This window comes from Telmatherina bonti, assembly GCF_933228915.1.
Source record: "Telmatherina bonti genome assembly, chromosome: 8".
Classification (NCBI taxonomy): Eukaryota; Metazoa; Chordata; class Actinopteri; order Atheriniformes; family Telmatherinidae; genus Telmatherina; species Telmatherina bonti.
In genome coordinates, this window is record NC_136626.1 from 37,485,007 (window position 1) to 37,505,551 (window position 20,545).

The 20,545-nt window shown below is 45.0% G+C and overlaps 1 protein-coding gene across 1 annotated transcript in view; it reads left to right on the forward strand.

Annotated features, from left to right (window-relative positions):
• naaladl2 (N-acetylated alpha-linked acidic dipeptidase like 2) overlaps window positions 1-20,545 on the forward strand; it is a gene marked incomplete at both ends in the record, with an annotated part of 608,474 nt that overhangs the window by 79,620 nt on the left and 508,309 nt on the right. The window lies entirely within an intron of this gene.

The window sequence follows — 20,545 nt, forward strand, 5'->3', positions numbered from 1 at the left end:
CAGATGTTAGTGTCCCTGATCAATGTGTTTTCCAGATGTTAGTGTCCCTGATCAGTGTGTTTTCCAGATGTTAGTGTCCCTGATCAGTGTGTGTTCCAGATGTTAGTGTCCCGATCAGTGTGTGTTCCAGATGTTAGCGTCCCTGATCAATGTGTTTTCCAGATGTTAGTGTCCCTGATCAGTGTGTTTTCCAGATGTTAGTGTCCCTGATCAGTGTGTTTTCCAGATGTTAGTGTCCCTGATCAGTGTGTGTTCCATATGTTAGCGTCCCCGATCAGTGTGTTTTCCAGATGTTAGTGTCCCTGATCAGTGTGTTTTCCAGATGTTAGCGTCCCTGATCAATGTGTTTTCCAGATGTTAGCGTCCCTGATCAATGTGTTTTCCAGATGTTAGAGTCCCTGATAAGTGTGTTTTCCAGATGTTATTGTCCCTGATCAGTGTGTTTTCCAGATGTTAGTGTCCCTGATCAGTGTGTGTTCCAGATGTTAGTGTCACTGCCCAGTGTGTGTTCCAGATGTTAGTGTCCCTGATCAGTGTGTGTTCCAGTTGTTAGTGTCCCTGATCAGTGTGTTTTCCAGATGTTAGTGTCCCTGATCAATGTGTTTTCCAGATGTTAGTGTCCCTGATCAGTGTGTGTTCCAGATGTTAGTGTCACTGCCCAGTGTGTTTTCCAGATGTTAGTGTCCCTGAACAATGTGTTTTCCAGATGTTAGTGTCCCTGATCAGTGTGTTTTCCAGATGTTAGTGTCCCAGATCAGTGTGTGTTCCAGATGTTAGTGTCCCTGATCAATGTGTTTCCCAGATGTTAGTGTCCCTGCTCAGTGTGTGTTCAAGATGTTAGTGTCCCTGATCAGTGTGTTTTCCAGATGTTAGTGTCCCTGATCAATGTGTTTCCCAGATGTTAGTGTCCCTGATCAGTGTGTTTTCCAGATGTTAGCGTCCCTGATCAGTGTGTTTTCCAGATGTTAGTGTCCCTGATCAGTGTGTGTTCCAGATGTTAGTGTCCCTGATCAGTGTGTTTTTCAGATGTTAGTGTCCCTGATCAGTGTGTGTTCCAGATGTTAGCGTCCCTGATCAATGTGTTTTCCAGATGTTAGTGTACCCGATCAGTGTGTGTTCCAGATGTTAGTGTCCCCGATCAGTGTGTGTTCCAGATGTTAGTGTCCCTGATCAGTGTGTTTTCCAGATGTTAGTGTCCCCGATCAGTGTGTGTTCCAGATGTTAGCGTCCCTGATCAGTGTGTTTTCCAGATGTTAGCGTCCCTGATAAGTGTGTTTTCCAGATGTTAGTGTCCCTGATCAGTGTGTGTTCCAGATGTTAGTGTCCCTGATCAGTGTGTTTTCCAGATGTTAGCGTCCCTGATAAGTGTGTTTTCCAGATGTTAGTGTCCCTGATCAGTGTGTGTTCCAGATGTTAGTGTCCCTGATCAGTGTGTTTTCCAGATGTTAGTGTCCCTGATCAGTGTGTTTTCCAGATGTTAGTGTCCCTGATCAATGTTTTTTCCAGATGTTAGCGTCCCTGATCAGTGTGTGTTCCAGATGTTAGTGTCCCTGATCAGTTTGTTTTCCAGATGCTAGCTTCCCCAATCAGTGTGTGTTCCAGATGTTAGTGTCCCTGATCAGTGTGTGTTCCAGATGTTAGTGTCCCTGATCAGTGTGTTTTCCAGATCTTAGTGTCCCCGATCAGTGTGTTTTCCAGATGTTAGTGTCCCTGATCAGTGTGTGTTCCAGATGTTAGTGTCCCTGATCAATGTGTTTTCCAGATGTTAGTGTCCCTGATCAGTGTGTTTTCCAGATGTTAGTGTCCCCAATCAGTGTGTGTTCCAGATGTTAGTGTCCCCGATCAGTGTGTGTTCCAGATGTTAGTGTCCCTGATCAGTGTGTTTTCCAGATCTTAGTGTCCCCGATCAGTGTGTTTTCCAGAAGTTTGTGTCCCTGATCAGTGTGTTTTCCAGATGTTAGTGTCCCCGATCAGTGTGTGTTCCAAATGTTAGCGTCCCTGATCAATGTGTGTTCCAGATGTTAGTGTCCCTGATCAGTGTGTTTTCCAGATGTTAGTGTCCCTGATCAGTGTGTTTCCCAGATGTTAGTGTCCCCGATCAGTGTGTTTTCCAGATGTTAGTGCCCTTGATCAGTGTGTTTTCCAGATGTTAGCGTCCCTGATCAGTGTGTTTTCCAGATGTTAGTGTCCCTGATCAGTGTGTGTTCCAGATGTTAGTGTCCCTGATCAGTGTGTTTTCCAGATGTTAGTGTCCCTGATCAATGTGTTTTCCAGATATTAGTGTCCCTGATCAGTGTGTGTTCCAGATGTTAGCGTCCCTGATCAGTGTGTTTTCCAGATGTTAGTGTCCCTGATCAGTGTGTGTTCCAGATGTTAGTGTCCCTGATCAGTGTGTTTTCCAGATGTTAGTGTCCCTGATCAGTGTGTGTTCCAGATGTTAGCGTCCCTGATCAGTGTGTTTTCCAGATGTTAGTGTCCCTGATCAGTGTGTTTTCCAGATGTTTGTGTCCCTGATCAGTGTGTTTTCCAGATGTTAGTGTCCCTGATCAATGTTTTTTCCAGATGTTAGCTTCCCTGATCAGTGTGTGTTCCAGATGTTAGTGTCCCTGATCAGTTTGTTTTCCAGATGCTAGCGTCCCCAATCAGTGTGTGTTCCAGATGTTAGTGTCCCCGATCAGTGTGTGGTCCAGATGTTAGTGTCCCTGATCAGTGTGTTTTCCAGATCTTAGTGTCCCCGATCGGTGTGTTTTCCAGATGTTAGTGTCCCAGATCAGTGTGTGTTCCAGATGTTAGCGTCCCTGATCAATGTGTTTTCCAGATGTTAGTGTCCCTGATCAGTGTGTTTTCCAGATGTTAGTGTCCCCAATCAGTGTGTGTTCCAGATGTTAGTGTCCCCGATCAGTGTGTGTTCCAGATGTTAGTGTCCCTGATCAGTGTGTTTTCCAGATCTTAGTGTCCCCGATCAGTGTGTTTTCCAGATGTTTGTGTCCCTGATCAGTGTGTTTTCCAGATGTTAGTGTCCCCGATCAGTGTGTGTTCCAGATGTTAGTGTCCCTGATCAGTGTGTGTTCCAGATTTTAGCGTCCCTGATCAATGTGTTTTTCAGATGTTAGTGTCCCTGATCAGTGTGTTTTCCAGATGTTAGTGTCCCCGATCAGTGTGTTTTCCAGATGTTAGTGTCCCTGATCAGTGTGTTTTCCAGATGTTAGCGTCCCTGATCAGTGTGTTTTCCAGATGTTAGTGTCCCTGATCAGTGTGTTTTCCAGATGTTAGTGTCCCTGATCAATGTGTTTTCCAGATGTTAGTGTCCCTGATCAGTGTGTTTTCCAGATGTTAGCGTCCCTGATCAGTGTGTTTTCCAGATGTTAGTGTCCCCGATCAGTGTGTGTTCCAGATGTCAGTGTCCCCGATCAGTGTGTGTTCCAGATGTTAGTGTCCCTGATCAGTGTGTTTTCCAGATGTTAGTGTCCCTGCTCAGTGTGTTTTCCAGATGTTGGTGTCCCTGATCAGTGTGTTTTCCAGATGTTAGTGTCCCGATTAGTGTGTTTTCCAGATGTTAGTGTCCGTGATCAGTGTGTTTTCCAGATGTTAGTGTCCCTGATCAATGTGTTTTCCAGATGTTAGTGTCCCTGATCAGTGTGTTTTCCAGATGTTAGTGTCCCCAATCAGTGTGTGTTCCAGATGTTAGTGTCCCCGATCAGTGTGTGTTCCAGATGTTAGTGTCCCTGATCAGTGTGTTTTCCAGATGTTAGTGTCCCTGATCAGTGTGTGTTCCAGATGTTAGCGTCCCTGATCAGTATGTTTTCCAGATGTTAGTGTCCCTGATCAGTGTGTTTTCCAGATGTTAGTGTCCCTGATCAGTGTGTTTTCCAGATGTTAGTGCCCCTGATCAGTGTGTTTTCCATATGTTAGTGTCCCTGATCAGTGTGTGTTCCAGATGTTAGCGTCCCCGATCAGTGTGTTTTCCAGATGTTAGTGTCCCTGATCAGTGTGTTTTCCAGATGTTAGTGTCCCTGATCAGTGTGTTTTCCAGATGTTAGTGTCCCTGATCAGTTTGTTTTCCAGATGTTAGTGTCACCGATAAGTGTGTTTTCCAGATGTTAGTGTCCCCGATCAGTTTGTGTTCCAGATGTTAGTGTCCTCGATCAGTGTGTGTTCCAGATGTTAGTGTCCCCGATAAGTGTGTTTTCCAGATGTTAGTGTCCCTGCTCAGTGTGTTTTCCAGATGTTAGTGTCCCTGATCAGTGTGTGTTCCAGATGTTAGCGTCCCTGATCAGTTTGTTTTCCAGATGTTAGTGTCCCTGATCAGTGTGTTTTCCAGATGTTAGTGTCCCCGATAAGTGTGTTTTCCAGATGTTAGTGTCCCTGATCAGTTTGTTTTCCAGATGTTAGTGTCCCCGATCAGTGTGTTTTCCAGATGTTTGTGTCCCTGATCAGTGTGTTTTCCAGATGTTAGTGTCCCCGATCAGTGTGTGTTCCAGATGTTAGCGTCCCTGATCAGTGTGTGTTCCAGATGTTAGTGTCCCTGATCAGTGTGTTTTCCAGATGTTAGTGTCCCTGATCAGTGTGTTTTCCAGATGTTAGTGTCCCTGATCAGTGTGTTTTCCAGATGTTAGTGTCCCTGATCAGTGTGTTTTCCAGATGTTAGTGTCCCTGATCAGTGTGTTTTCCAGATGTTAGTGTCCCTGATCAGTGTGTTTTCCAGATGTTAGTGTCCCTGATCAGTGTGTTTTCCAGATGTTAGTGTCCCTGATCAGTATGTTTTCCAGATGTTAGTGTCCCTGATCAGTGTGTTTTCCAGATGTTAGTGTCCCTGATCAGTGTGTTTTCCAGATGTTAGTGTCCCTGATCAGTGTGTTTTCCAGATGTTAGTGTCCCTGATCAGTGTGTGTTCCAGATGTTAGCGTCCCCAATCAGTGTGTGTTCCAGATGTTAGTGTCCCCGATCAGTGTGTGTTCCAGATGTTAGTGTCCCTGATCAGTGTGTTTTCCAGATCTTAGTGTCCCCGATCGGTGTGTTTTCCAGATGTTTGTGTCCCTGATCAGTGTGTTTTCCAGATGTTAGTGTCCCCGATCAGTGTGTGTTCCAGATGTTAGTGTCCCTGATCAGTGTGTGTTCCAGATGTTAGCGTCCCTGATCAATGTGTTTTTCAGATGTTAGTGTCCCTGATCAGTGTGTTTTCCAGATGTTAGTGTCCCTGATCAGTGTGTTTTCCAGATGTTAGCGTCCCTGATCAGTGTGTTTTCCAGATGTTAGTGTCCCTGATCAGTGTGTTTTCCAGATGTTAGTGTCCCTGATCAATGTGTTTTCCAGATGTTAGTGTCCCTGATCAGTGTGTTTTCCAGATGTTAGCGTCCCTGATCAGTGTGTTTTCCAGATGTTAGTGTCCCCGATCAGTGTGTGTTCCAGATGTTAGTGTCCGTGATCAGTGTGTGTTCCAGATGTTAGTGTCCCTGATCAGTGTGTTTTCCAGATGTTAGCGTCCCTGATCAATGTATTTTCCAGATGTTAGTGTCCCTGATCAGTGTGTTTTCCAGATGTTAGTGTCCCTGATCAATGTGTTTTCCAGATGTTAGTGTCCCTGATCAGTGTGTTTTCCAGATGTTAGTGTCCCTGATCAGTGTGTGTTCCAGATGTTAGTGTCCCGATCAGTGTGTGTTCCAGATGTTAGCGTCCCTGATCAATGTGTTTTCCAGATGTTAGTGTCCCTGATCAGTGTGTTTTCCAGATGTTAGTGTCCCTGATCAGTGTGTTTTCCAGATGTTAGTGTCCCTGATCAGTGTGTGTTCCATATGTTAGCGTCCCCGATCAGTGTGTTTTCCAGATGTTAGTGTCCCTGATCAGTGTGTTTTCCAGATGTTAGCGTCCCTGATCAATGTGTTTTCCAGATGTTAGCGTCCCTGATCAATGTGTTTTCCAGATGTTAGAGTCCCTGATAAGTGTGTTTTCCAGATGTTATTGTCCCTGATCAGTGTGTTTTCCAGATGTTAGTGTCCCTGATCAGTGTGTGTTCCAGATGTTAGTGTCACTGCCCAGTGTGTGTTCCAGATGTTAGTGTCCCTGATCAGTGTGTGTTCCAGTTGTTAGTGTCCCTGATCAGTGTGTTTTCCAGATGTTAGTGTCCCTGATCAATGTGTTTTCCAGATGTTAGTGTCCCTGATCAGTGTGTGTTCCAGATGTTAGTGTCACTGCCCAGTGTGTTTTCCAGATGTTAGTGTCCCTGAACAATGTGTTTTCCAGATGTTAGTGTCCCTGATCAGTGTGTTTTCCAGATGTTAGTGTCCCAGATCAGTGTGTGTTCCAGATGTTAGTGTCCCTGATCAATGTGTTTCCCAGATGTTAGTGTCCCTGCTCAGTGTGTGTTCAAGATGTTAGTGTCCCTGATCAGTGTGTTTTCCAGATGTTAGTGTCCCTGATCAATGTGTTTCCCAGATGTTAGTGTCCCTGATCAGTGTGTTTTCCAGATGTTAGCGTCCCTGATCAGTGTGTTTTCCAGATGTTAGTGTCCCTGATCAGTGTGTGTTCCAGATGTTAGTGTCCCTGATCAGTGTGTTTTTCAGATGTTAGTGTCCCTGATCAGTGTGTGTTCCAGATGTTAGCGTCCCTGATCAATGTGTTTTCCAGATGTTAGTGTACCCGATCAGTGTGTGTTCCAGATGTTAGTGTCCCCGATCAGTGTGTGTTCCAGATGTTAGTGTCCCTGATCAGTGTGTTTTCCAGATGTTAGTGTCCCCGATCAGTGTGTGTTCCAGATGTTAGCGTCCCTGATCAGTGTGTTTTCCAGATGTTAGCGTCCCTGATAAGTGTGTTTTCCAGATGTTAGTGTCCCTGATCAATGTGTTTTCCAGATGTTAGTGTCCCTGATCAGTGTGTTTTCCAGATGTTAGTGTCCCTGATCAGTGTGTTTTCCAGATGTTAGTGTCCCTGATCAGTATGTTTTCCAGATGTTAGTGTCCCTGATCAGTGTGTTTTCCAGATGTTAGTGTCCCTGATCAGTGTGTTTTCCAGATGTTAGTGTCCCTGATCAGTGTGTTTTCCAGATGTTAGTGTCCCTGATCAGTGTGTGTTCCAGATGTTAGCGTCCCCAATCAGTGTGTGTTCCAGATGTTAGTGTCCCCGATCAGTGTGTGTTCCAGATGTTAGTGTCCCTGATCAGTGTGTTTTCCAGATCTTAGTGTCCCCGATCGGTGTGTTTTCCAGATGTTTGTGTCCCTGATCAGTGTGTTTTCCAGATGTTAGTGTCCCCGATCAGTGTGTGTTCCAGATGTTAGTGTCCCTGATCAGTGTGTGTTCCAGATGTTAGCGTCCCTGATCAATGTGTTTTTCAGATGTTAGTGTCCCTGATCAGTGTGTTTTCCAGATGTTAGTGTCCCTGATCAGTGTGTTTTCCAGATGTTAGCGTCCCTGATCAGTGTGTTTTCCAGATGTTAGTGTCCCTGATCAGTGTGTTTTCCAGATGTTAGTGTCCCTGATCAATGTGTTTTCCAGATGTTAGTGTCCCTGATCAGTGTGTTTTCCAGATGTTAGCGTCCCTGATCAGTGTGTTTTCCAGATGTTAGTGTCCCCGATCAGTGTGTGTTCCAGATGTTAGTGTCCGTGATCAGTGTGTGTTCCAGATGTTAGTGTCCCTGATCAGTGTGTTTTCCAGATGTTAGCGTCCCTGATCAATGTATTTTCCAGATGTTAGTGTCCCTGATCAGTGTGTTTTCCAGATGTTAGTGTCCCTGATCAATGTGTTTTCCAGATGTTAGTGTCCCTGATCAGTGTGTTTTCCAGATGTTAGTGTCCCTGATCAGTGTGTGTTCCAGATGTTAGTGTCCCGATCAGTGTGTGTTCCAGATGTTAGCGTCCCTGATCAATGTGTTTTCCAGATGTTAGTGTCCCTGATCAGTGTGTTTTCCAGATGTTAGTGTCCCTGATCAGTGTGTTTTCCAGATGTTAGTGTCCCTGATCAGTGTGTGTTCCATATGTTAGCGTCCCCGATCAGTGTGTTTTCCAGATGTTAGTGTCCCTGATCAGTGTGTTTTCCAGATGTTAGCGTCCCTGATCAATGTGTTTTCCAGATGTTAGCGTCCCTGATCAATGTGTTTTCCAGATGTTAGAGTCCCTGATAAGTGTGTTTTCCAGATGTTATTGTCCCTGATCAGTGTGTTTTCCAGATGTTAGTGTCCCTGATCAGTGTGTGTTCCAGATGTTAGTGTCACTGCCCAGTGTGTGTTCCAGATGTTAGTGTCCCTGATCAGTGTGTGTTCCAGTTGTTAGTGTCCCTGATCAGTGTGTTTTCCAGATGTTAGTGTCCCTGATCAATGTGTTTTCCAGATGTTAGTGTCCCTGATCAGTGTGTGTTCCAGATGTTAGTGTCACTGCCCAGTGTGTTTTCCAGATGTTAGTGTCCCTGAACAATGTGTTTTCCAGATGTTAGTGTCCCTGATCAGTGTGTTTTCCAGATGTTAGTGTCCCAGATCAGTGTGTGTTCCAGATGTTAGTGTCCCTGATCAATGTGTTTCCCAGATGTTAGTGTCCCTGCTCAGTGTGTGTTCAAGATGTTAGTGTCCCTGATCAGTGTGTTTTCCAGATGTTAGTGTCCCTGATCAATGTGTTTCCCAGATGTTAGTGTCCCTGATCAGTGTGTTTTCCAGATGTTAGCGTCCCTGATCAGTGTGTTTTCCAGATGTTAGTGTCCCTGATCAGTGTGTGTTCCAGATGTTAGTGTCCCTGATCAGTGTGTTTTTCAGATGTTAGTGTCCCTGATCAGTGTGTGTTCCAGATGTTAGCGTCCCTGATCAATGTGTTTTCCAGATGTTAGTGTACCCGATCAGTGTGTGTTCCAGATGTTAGTGTCCCCGATCAGTGTGTGTTCCAGATGTTAGTGTCCCTGATCAGTGTGTTTTCCAGATGTTAGTGTCCCCGATCAGTGTGTGTTCCAGATGTTAGCGTCCCTGATCAGTGTGTTTTCCAGATGTTAGCGTCCCTGATAAGTGTGTTTTCCAGATGTTAGTGTCCCTGATCAGTGTGTGTTCCAGATGTTAGTGTCCCTGATCAGTGTGTTTTCCAGATGTTAGCGTCCCTGATAAGTGTGTTTTCCAGATGTTAGTGTCCCTGATCAGTGTGTGTTCCAGATGTTAGTGTCCCTGATCAGTGTGTTTTCCAGATGTTAGTGTCCCTGATCAGTGTGTTTTCCAGATGTTAGTGTCCCTGATCAATGTTTTTTCCAGATGTTAGCGTCCCTGATCAGTGTGTGTTCCAGATGTTAGTGTCCCTGATCAGTTTGTTTTCCAGATGCTAGCTTCCCCAATCAGTGTGTGTTCCAGATGTTAGTGTCCCTGATCAGTGTGTGTTCCAGATGTTAGTGTCCCTGATCAGTGTGTTTTCCAGATCTTAGTGTCCCCGATCAGTGTGTTTTCCAGATGTTAGTGTCCCTGATCAGTGTGTGTTCCAGATGTTAGTGTCCCTGATCAATGTGTTTTCCAGATGTTAGTGTCCCTGATCAGTGTGTTTTCCAGATGTTAGTGTCCCCAATCAGTGTGTGTTCCAGATGTTAGTGTCCCCGATCAGTGTGTGTTCCAGATGTTAGTGTCCCTGATCAGTGTGTTTTCCAGATCTTAGTGTCCCCGATCAGTGTGTTTTCCAGAAGTTTGTGTCCCTGATCAGTGTGTTTTCCAGATGTTAGTGTCCCCGATCAGTGTGTGTTCCAAATGTTAGCGTCCCTGATCAATGTGTGTTCCAGATGTTAGTGTCCCTGATCAGTGTGTTTTCCAGATGTTAGTGTCCCTGATCAGTGTGTTTCCCAGATGTTAGTGTCCCCGATCAGTGTGTTTTCCAGATGTTAGTGCCCTTGATCAGTGTGTTTTCCAGATGTTAGCGTCCCTGATCAGTGTGTTTTCCAGATGTTAGTGTCCCTGATCAGTGTGTGTTCCAGATGTTAGTGTCCCTGATCAGTGTGTTTTCCAGATGTTAGTGTCCCTGATCAATGTGTTTTCCAGATGTTAGTGTCCCTGATCAGTGTGTGTTCCAGATGTTAGCGTCCCTGATCAGTGTGTTTTCCAGATGTTAGTGTCCCTGATCAGTGTGTGTTCCAGATGTTAGTGTCCCTGATCAGTGTGTTTTCCAGATGTTAGTGTCCCTGATCAGTGTGTGTTCCAGATGTTAGCGTCCCTGATCAGTGTGTTTTCCAGATGTTAGTGTCCCTGATCAGTGTGTTTTCCAGATGTTTGTGTCCCTGATCAGTGTGTTTTCCAGATGTTAGTGTCCCTGATCAATGTTTTTTCCAGATGTTAGCTTCCCTGATCAGTGTGTGTTCCAGATGTTAGTGTCCCTGATCAGTTTGTTTTCCAGATGCTAGCGTCCCCAATCAGTGTGTGTTCCAGATGTTAGTGTCCCCGATCAGTGTGTGTTCCAGATGTTAGTGTCCCTGATCAGTGTGTTTTCCAGATCTTAGTGTCCCCGATCGGTGTGTTTTCCAGATGTTAGTGTCCCAGATCAGTGTGTGTTCCAGATGTTAGCGTCCCTGATCAATGTGTTTTCCAGATGTTAGTGTCCCTGATCAGTGTGTTTTCCAGATGTTAGTGTCCCCAATCAGTGTGTGTTCCAGATGTTAGTGTCCCCGATCAGTGTGTGTTCCAGATGTTAGTGTCCCTGATCAGTGTGTTTTCCAGATCTTAGTGTCCCCGATCAGTGTGTTTTCCAGATGTTTGTGTCCCTGATCAGTGTGTTTTCCAGATGTTAGTGTCCCCGATCAGTGTGTGTTCCAGATGTTAGTGTCCCTGATCAGTGTGTGTTCCAGATTTTAGCGTCCCTGATCAATGTGTTTTTCAGATGTTAGTGTCCCTGATCAGTGTGTTTTCCAGATGTTAGTGTCCCCGATCAGTGTGTTTTCCAGATGTTAGTGTCCCTGATCAGTGTGTTTTCCAGATGTTAGCGTCCCTGATCAGTGTGTTTTCCAGATGTTAGTGTCCCTGATCAGTGTGTTTTCCAGATGTTAGTGTCCCTGATCAATGTGTTTTCCAGATGTTAGTGTCCCTGATCAGTGTGTTTTCCAGATGTTAGCGTCCCTGATCAGTGTGTTTTCCAGATGTTAGTGTCCCCGATCAGTGTGTGTTCCAGATGTCAGTGTCCCCGATCAGTGTGTGTTCCAGATGTTAGTGTCCCTGATCAGTGTGTTTTCCAGATGTTAGTGTCCCTGCTCAGTGTGTTTTCCAGATGTTGGTGTCCCTGATCAGTGTGTTTTCCAGATGTTAGTGTCCCGATTAGTGTGTTTTCCAGATGTTAGTGTCCGTGATCAGTGTGTTTTCCAGATGTTAGTGTCCCTGATCAATGTGTTTTCCAGATGTTAGTGTCCCTGATCAGTGTGTTTTCCAGATGTTAGTGTCCCCAATCAGTGTGTGTTCCAGATGTTAGTGTCCCCGATCAGTGTGTGTTCCAGATGTTAGTGTCCCTGATCAGTGTGTTTTCCAGATGTTAGTGTCCCTGATCAGTGTGTGTTCCAGATGTTAGCGTCCCTGATCAGTATGTTTTCCAGATGTTAGTGTCCCTGATCAGTGTGTTTTCCAGATGTTAGTGTCCCTGATCAGTGTGTTTTCCAGATGTTAGTGCCCCTGATCAGTGTGTTTTCCATATGTTAGTGTCCCTGATCAGTGTGTGTTCCAGATGTTAGCGTCCCCGATCAGTGTGTTTTCCAGATGTTAGTGTCCCTGATCAGTGTGTTTTCCAGATGTTAGTGTCCCTGATCAGTGTGTTTTCCAGATGTTAGTGTCCCTGATCAGTTTGTTTTCCAGATGTTAGTGTCCCTGATCAGTGTGTTTTCCAGATGTTAGTGTCACCGATAAGTGTGTTTTCCAGATGTTAGTGTCCCCGATCAGTGTGTGTTCCAGATGTTAGTGTCCTCGATCAGTGTGTGTTCCAGATGTTAGTGTCCCCGATAAGTGTGTTTTCCAGATGTTAGTGTCCCTGCTCAGTGTGTTTTCCAGATGTTAGTGTCCCTGATCAGTGTGTGTTCCAGATGTTAGCGTCCCTGATCAGTGTGTTTTCCAGATGTTAGTGTCCCTGATCAGTGTGTTTTCCAGATGTTAGTGTCCCCGATCAGTGTGTTTTCCAGATGTTAGTGTCCCTGATCAGTGTGTTTTCCAGATGTTAGCGTCCCTGATCAGTGTGTTTTCCAGATGTTAGTGTCCCTGATCAGTGTGTTTTCCAGATGTTAGTGTCCCTGATCAATGTGTTTTCCAGATGTTAGTGTCCCTGATCAGTGTGTTTTCCAGATGTTAGCGTCCCTGATCAGTGTGTTTTCCAGATGTTAGTGTCCCCGATCAGTGTGTGTTCCAGATGTTAGTGTCCGTGATCAGTGTGTGTTCCAGATGTTAGTGTCCCTGATCAGTGTGTTTTCCAGATGTTAGTGTCCCTGCTCAGTGTGTTTTCCAGATGTTGGTGTCCCTGATCAGTGTGTTTTCCAGATGTTAGTGTCCCGATTAGTGTGTTTTCCAGATGTTAGTGTCCGTGATCAGTGTGTTTTCCAGATGTTAGTGTCCCTGATCAATGTGTTTTCCAGATGTTAGTGTCCCTGATCAGTGTGTTTTCCAGATGTTAGTGTCCCCAATCAGTGTGTGTTCCAGATGTTAGTGTGCCCGATCAGTGTGTTTTCCAGATGTTAGTGTCCCTGATCAGTGTGTTTTCCAGATGTTAGTGTCCCTGATCAGTGTGTGTTCCAGATGTTAGCGTCCCTGATCAGTGTTTTTTCCAGATGTTAGTGTCCCTGATCAGTGTGTTTTCCAGATGTTAGTGTCCCTGATCAGTTTGTTTTCCAGATGTTAGTGTCCCTGATCAGTGTGTTTTCCAGATGTTAGTGTCACCGATAAGTGTGTTTTCCAGATGTTAGTGCCCCCGATCAGTGTGTGTTCCAGATGTTAGCGTCCCCGATCAGTGTGTTTTCCAGATGTTAGTGTCCCTGATCAGTGTTTTTTCCAGATGTTAGTGTCCCTGATCAGTGTGTTTTCCAGATGTTAGTGTCCCTGATCAGTTTGTTTTCCAGATGTTAGTGTCCCTGATCAGTGTGTTTTCCAGATGTTAGTGTCACCGATAAGTGTGTTTTCCAGATGTTAGTGTCCCCGATCAGTGTGTGTTCCAGATGTTAGTGTCCTCGATCAGTGTGTGTTCCAGATGTTAGTGTCCCCGATAAGTGTGTTTTCGAGATGTTAGTGTCCCTGCTCAGTGTGTTTTCCAGATGTTAGTGTCCCTGATCAGTGTGTTTTCCAGATGTTAGGGTCCCTGATCAGTTTGTTTTCCAGATGTTAGTGTCCCTGATCAGTGTGTTTTCCAGATGTTAGTGTCCCCGATAAGTGTGTTTTCCAGATGTTAGTGTCCCTGATCAGTTTGTTTTCCAGATGTTAGTGTCCCCGATCAGTGTGTTTTCCAGATGTTAGTGTCCCTGATCAGTGTGTTTTCCAGATGTTAGTGTCCCTGATCAGTGTGTTTTCCAGATGTTAGTGTCCCTGATCAGTGTGTGTTCCAGTTGTTAGTGTCCGTGATCAGTATGTTTTCCAGATGTTAGTGTCCCTGATCAGTGTGTTTTCCAGATGTTAGTGTCCCCGATCAGTGTGTTTTCCAGATGTTAGTGTCCCTGATCAGTGTGTGTTCCAGATGTTAGCGTCCCTGATCAGTATGTTTTCCAGATGTTAGTGTCCCTGATCAGTGAGTTTTCCAGATGTTAGTGTCCCTGATCAGTGTGTGTTCCAGATGTTAGCGTCCCCGATCAGTGTGTTTTCCAGATGTTAGTGTCCCTGATCAGTGTGTTTTCCAGATGTTAGTGTCCCTGATCAGTGTGTTTTCCAGATGTTAGTGTCCCTGATCAGTGTGTGTTCCAGATGTTAGCGTCCCTGATCAGTATGTTTTCCAGATGTTAGTGTCCCTGATCAGTGTGTTTTCCAGATGTTAGTGTCCCTGATCAGTGTGTGTTCCAGATGTTAGCGTCCCCGATCAGTGTGTTTTCCAGATGTTAGTGTCCCTGATCAGTGTGTTTTCCAGATGTTAGTGTCCCTGATCAGTGTGTTTTCCAGATGTTAGTGTCCCTGATCAGTTTGTTTTCCAGATGTTAGTGTCCCTGATCAGTGTGTTTTCCAGATGTTAGTGCCACCGATAAGTGTGTTTTCCAGATGTTAGTGTCCCTGATCAGTGTGTGTTCCAGATGTTAGTGTCCTCGATCAGTGTGTGTTCCAGATGTTAGTGTCCCCGATAAGTGTGTTTTCCAGATGTTAGTGTTCCTGCACAGTGTGTTTTCATGATGTTAGTGTCCCTGATCAGTGTGTTTTCCAGATGTTAGTGTCCCTGATCAGTTTGTTTTCCAGATGTTAGTGTCCCTGATCAGTGTGTTTTCCAGATGTTAGTGTCCCCGATAAGTGTGTTTTCCAGATGTTAGTGTCCCTGATCAGTTTGTTTTCCAGATGTTAGTGTCCCCGATCAGTGTGTTTTCCAGATGTTAGTGTCCCTGATCAGTGTGTTTTCCAGATGTTAGTGTCACCGATAAGTGTGTTTTCCAGATGTTAGTGTCCCCGATCAGTGTGTGTTCCAGATGTTAGTGTCCCTGATCAGTGTGTGTTCCAGATGTTAGTGTCCCCGATAAGTGTGTTTTCCAGATGTTAGTGTCCCTGCTCAGTGTGTTTTCCAGATGTTAGTGTCCCTGATCAGTGTGTTTTCCAGATGTTAGTGTCCCCGATAAGTGTGTTTTCCAGATGTTAGTGTCCCTGATCAGTTTTTTTTCCAGATGTTAGTGTCCCCGATCAGTGTGTTTTCCAGATGTTAGTGTCCCTGATCAGTGTGTTTTCCAGATGTTAGTGTCCCTGATCAATGTGTGTTCCAGATGTTAGTGTCCCTGATCAGTGTGTGTTACAGATGTTAGTGTCCCTGATCAATGTGTTTTCCAGATGTTAGTGTCCCTGATCAGTGTGTTTTCCAGATGTTAGTGTCCCTGATCAGTGTGTTTTCCAGATGTTAGTGTCCCTGATCAGTTTGTTTTCCAGATGTTAGTGTCCCTGATCAGTGTGTTTTCCAGATGTTAGTGTCCCCGATAAGTGTGTTTTCCAGATGTTAGTGTCCCTGATCAGTGTGTGTTCCAGATGTTAGTGTCACTGCCCAGTGTGTTTTCCAGATGTTAGTGTCCCTGATCAATGTGTTTTCCAGATGTTAGTGTCCCTGATCAGTGTGTTTTCCAGATGTTAGTGTCCCTGATCAGTGTGTTTTCCAGATGTTAGTGTCCCTGATCAATGTGTTATCCAGATGTTAGTGTCCCTGATCAGTGTGTTTTCCAGATGTTAGTGTCCCCGATCAGTGTGTGTTCCAGATGTTAGTGTCCCTGATCAATGTGTTTTCCAGATGTTAGTGTCCCTGATCAGTGTGTTTTCCAGATGTTAGTGTCCCTGATCAGTGTGTGTTCCAGATGTTAGTGTCCCGATCAGTGTGTGTTCCAGATGTTAGCGTCCCTGATCAATGTGTTTTCCAGATGTTAGTGTCCCTGATCAGTGTGTTTTCCAGATGTTAGTGTCCCTGATCAGTGTGTTTTCCAGATGTTAGTGTCCCTGATCAGTGTGTGTTCCATATGTTAGCGTCCCCGATCAGTGTGTTTTCCAGATGTTAGTGTCCCTGATCAGTGTGTTTTCCAGATGTTAGCGTCCCTGATCAATATGTTTTCCAGATGTTAGCGTCCCTGATCAATGTGTTTTCCAGATGTTAGCGTCCCTGATAAGTGTGTTTTCCAGATGTTATTGTCCCTGATCAGTGTGTTTTCCAGATGTTAGTGTCCCTGATCAGTGTGTGTTCCAGATGTTAGTGTCACTGCCCAGTGTGTGTTCCAGATGTTAGTGTCCCTGATCAGTGTGTGTTCCAGATGTTAGTGTCCCTGATCAGTGTGTTTTCCAGATGTTAGTGTCCCTGATCAATGTGTTTTCCAGATGTTAGTGTCCCTGATCAGTGTGTGTTCCAGATGTTAGTGTCACTGCCCAGTGTGTTTTCCAGATGTTAGTGTCCCTGAACAATGTGTTTTCCAGATGTTAGTGTCCCTGATCAGTGTGTTTTCCAGATGTTAGTGTCCCTGATCAGTGTGTGTTCCAGATGTTAGTGTCCCTGATCAATGTGTTTCCCAGATGTTAGTGTCCCTGCTCAGTGTGTGTTCAAGATGTTAGTGTCCCTGATCAGTGTGTTTTCCAGATGTTAGTGTCCCTGATCAATGTGTTTCCCAGATGTTAGTGTCCCTGATCAGTGTGTTTTCCAGATGTTAGCGTCCCTGATCAGTGTGTTTTCCAGATGTTAGTGTCCCTGATCAGTGTGTGTTCCAGATGTTAGTGTCCCTGATCAGTGTGTTTTTCAGATGTTAGTGTCCCTGATCAGTGTGTGTTCCAGATGTTAGCGTCCCTGATCAATGTGTTTTCCAGATGTTAGTGTCCCCAATCAGTGTGTGTTCCAGATGTTAGTGTCCCCGATCAGTGTGTGTTCCAGATGTTAGTGTCCCTGATCAGTGTGTTTTCCAGATGTTAGTGTCCCCGATCAGTGTGTTTTCCAGATGTTTGTGTCCCTGATCAGTGTGTTTTCCAGATGTTAGTGTCCCCGATCAGTGTGTGTTCCAGATGTTAGCGTCCCTGATCAGTGTGTTTTCCAGATGTTAGCGTCCCTGATAAGTGTGTTTTCCAGATGTTAGTGTCCCTGATCAGTGTGTGTTCCAGATGTTAGTGTCCCTGATCAGTGTGTTTTCCAGATGTTAGTGTCCCTGATCAGTGTGTTTTCCAGATGTTAGTGTCCCTGATCAATGTTTTTTCCAGATGTTAGCGTCCCTGATCAGTGTGTGTTCCAGATGTTAGTGTCCCTGATCAGTTTGTTTTCCAGATGCTAGCTTCCCCAATCAGTGTGTGTTCCAGATGTTAGTGTCCCTGATCAGTGTGTGTTCCAGATGTTAGTGTCCCTGATCAGTGTGTTTTCCAGATCTTAGTGTCCCCGATCAGTGTGTTTTCCAGATGTTTGTGTCCCTGATCAGTGTGTTTTCCAGATGTTAGTGTCCCCGATCAGTGTGTGTTCCAGATGTTAGCGTCCCTGATCAAAGTGTTTTCCAGATGTTAGTGTCCCCGATAAGAGTGTTTTCCAGATGTTAGTGTCCCTGATCAGTTTGTTTTCCAGATGTTAGTGTCCCCGATCAGTGTGTTTTCCAGATGTTAGTGTCCCTGATCAGTGTGTTTTCCAGATGTTAGTGTCCCTGATCAATGTGTGTTCCAGATGTTAGTGTCCCTGATCAGTGTGTGTTACAGATGTTAGTGTCCCTGATCAATGTGTTTTCCAGATGTTAGTGTCCCTGATCAGTGTGTTTTCCAGATGTTAGTTTCCCTGATCAGTGTGTTTTCCAGATGTTAGTGTCCCTGATCAGTTTGTTTTCCAGATGTTAGTGTCCCTGATCAGTGTGTTTTCCAGATGTTAGTGTCCCCGATAAGTGTGTTTTCCAGATGTTAGTGTCCCTGATCAGTGTGTGTTCCAGATGTTAGTGTCACTGCCCAGTGTGTTTTCCAGATGTTAGTGTCCCTGATCAATGTGTTTTCCAGATGTTAGTGTCCCTGATCAGTGTGTTTTCCAGATGTTAGTGTCCCTGATCAGTGTGTTTTCCAGATGTTAGTGTCCCTGATCAATGTGTTTTCCAGATGTTAGTGTCCCTGATCAGTGTGTTTTCCAGATGTTAGTGTCCCCGATCAGTGTGTGTTCCAGATGTTAGTGTCCCTGATCAATGTGTTTTCCAGATGTTAGTGTCCCTGATCAGTGTGTTTTCCAGATGTTAGTGTCCCTGATCAGTGTGTGTTCCAGATGTTAGTGTCCCGATCAGTGTGTGTTCCAGATGTTAGCGTCCCTGATCAATGTGTTTTCCAGATGTTAGTGTCCCTGATCAGTGTGTTTTCCAGATGTTAGTGTCCCTGATCAGTGTGTTTTCCAGATGTTAGTGTCCCTGATCAGTGTGTGTTCCATATGTTAGCGTCCCCGATCAGTGTGTTTTCCAGATGTTAGTGTCCCTGATCAGTGTGTTTTCCAGATGTTAGCGTCCCTGATCAATGTGTTTTCCAGATGTTAGCGTCCCTGATCAATGTGTTTTCCAGATGTTAGCGTCCCTGATAAGTGTGTTTTCCAGATGTTATTGTCCCTGATCAGTGTGTTTTCCAGATGTTAGTGTCCCTGATCAGTGTGTGTTCCAGATGTTAGTGTCACTGCCCAGTGTGTGTTCCAGATGTTAGTGTCCCTGATCAGTGTGTGTTCCAGATGTTAGTGTCCCTGATCAGTGTGTTTTCCAGATGTTAGTGTCCCTGATCAATGTGTTTTCCAGATGTTAGTGTCCCTGATCAGTGTGTGTTCCAGATGTTAGTGTCACTGCCCAGTGTGTTTTCCAGATGTTAGTGTCCCTGAACAATGTGTTTTCCAGATGTTAGTGTCCCTGATCAGTGTGTTTTCCAGATGTTAGTGTCCCTGATCAGTGTGTGTTCCAGATGTTAGTGTCCCTGATCAATGTGTTTCCCAGATGTTAGTGTCCCTGCTCAGTGTGTGTTCAAGATGTTAGTGTCCCTGATCAGTGTGTTTTCCAGATGTTAGTGTCCCTGATCAATGTGTTTCCCAGATGTTAGTGTCCCTGATCAGTGTGTTTTCCAGATGTTAGCGTCCCTGATCAGTGTGTTTTCCAGATGTTAGTGTCCCTGATCAGTGTGTGTTCCAGATGTTAGCGTCCCTGATCAATGTGTTTTCCAGATGTTAGTGTCCCCAATCAGTGTGTGTTCCAGATGTTAGTGTCCCTGATCAGTGTGTTTTCCAGATGTTAGCGTCCCTGATCAGTGTGTTTTCCAGATGTTAGTGTCCCCGATCAGTGTGTGTTCCAGATGTCAGTGTCCCCGATCAGTGTGTGTTCCAGATGTTAGTGTCCCTGATCAGTGTGTTTTCCAGATGTTAGTGTCCCTGCTCAGTGTGTTTTCCAGATGTTGGTGTCCCTGATCAGTGTGTTTTCCAGATGTTAGTGTCCCGATTAGTGTGTTTTCCAGATGTTAGTGTCCGTGATCAGTGTGTTTTCCAGATGTTAGTGTCCCTGATCAATGTGTTTTCCAGATGTTAGTGTCCCTGATCAGTGTGTTTTCCAGATGTTAGTGTCCCCAATCAGTGTGTGTTCCAGATGTTAGTGTCCCCGATCAGTGTGTGTTCCAGATGTTAGTGTCCCTGATCAGTGTGTTTTCCAGATGTTAGTGTCCCTGATCAGTGTGTGTTCCAGATGTTAGCGTCCCTGATCAGTATGTTTTCCAGATGTTAGTGTCCCTGATCAGTGTGTTTTCCAGATGTTAGTGTCCCTGATCAGTGTGTTTTCCAGATGTTAGTGCCCCTGATCAGTGTGTTTTCCATATGTTAGTGTCCCTGATCAGTGTGTGTTCCAGATGTTAGCGTCCCCGATCAGTGTGTTTTCCAGATGTTAGTGTCCCTGATCAGTGTGTTTTCCAGATGTTAGTGTCCCTGATCAGTGTGTTTTCCAGATGTTAGTGTCCCTGATCAGTTTGTTTTCCAGATGTTAGTGTCCCTGATCAGTGTGTTTTCCAGATGTTAGTGTCACCGATAAGTGTGTTTTCCAGATGTTAGTGTCCCCGATCAGTGTGTGTTCCAGATGTTAGTGTCCTCGATCAGTGTGTGTTCCAGATGTTAGTGTCCCCGATAAGTGTGTTTTCCAGATGTTAGTGTCCCTGCTCAGTGTGTTTTCCAGATGTTAGTGTCCCTGATCAGTGTGTGTTCCAGATGTTAGCGTCCCTGATCAGTGTGTTTTCCAGATGTTAGTGTCCCTGATCAGTGTGTTTTCCAGATGTTAGTGTCCCCGATCAGTGTGTTTTCCAGATGTTAGTGTCCCTGATCAGTGTGTTTTCCAGATGTTAGCGTCCCTGATCAGTGTGTTTTCCAGATGTTAGTGTCCCTGATCAGTGTGTTTTCCAGATGTTAGTGTCCCTGATCAATGTGTTTTCCAGATGTTAGTGTCCCTGATCAGTGTGTTTTCCAGATGTTAGCGTCCCTGATCAGTGTGTTTTCCAGATGTTAGTGTCCCCGATCAGTGTGTGTTCCAGATGTTAGTGTCCGTGATCAGTGTGTGTTCCAGATGTTAGTGTCCCTGATCAGTGTGTTTTCCAGATGTTAGTGTCCCTGCTCAGTGTGTTTTCCAGATGTTGGTGTCCCTGATCAGTGTGTTTTCCAGATGTTAGTGTCCCGATTAGTGTGTTTTCCAGATGTTAGTGTCCGTGATCAGTGTGTTTTCCAGATGTTAGTGTCCCTGATCAATGTGTTTTCCAGATGTTAGTGTCCCTGATCAGTGTGTTTTCCAGATGTTAGTGTCCCCAATCAGTGTGTGTTCCAGATGTTAGTGTGCCCGATCAGTGTGTTTTCCAGATGTTAGTGTCCCTGATCAGTGTGTTTTCCAGATGTTAGTGTCCCTGATCAGTGTGTGTTCCAGATGTTAGCGTCCCTGATCAGTGTTTTTTCCAGATGTTAGTGTCCCTGATCAGTGTGTTTTCCAGATGTTAGT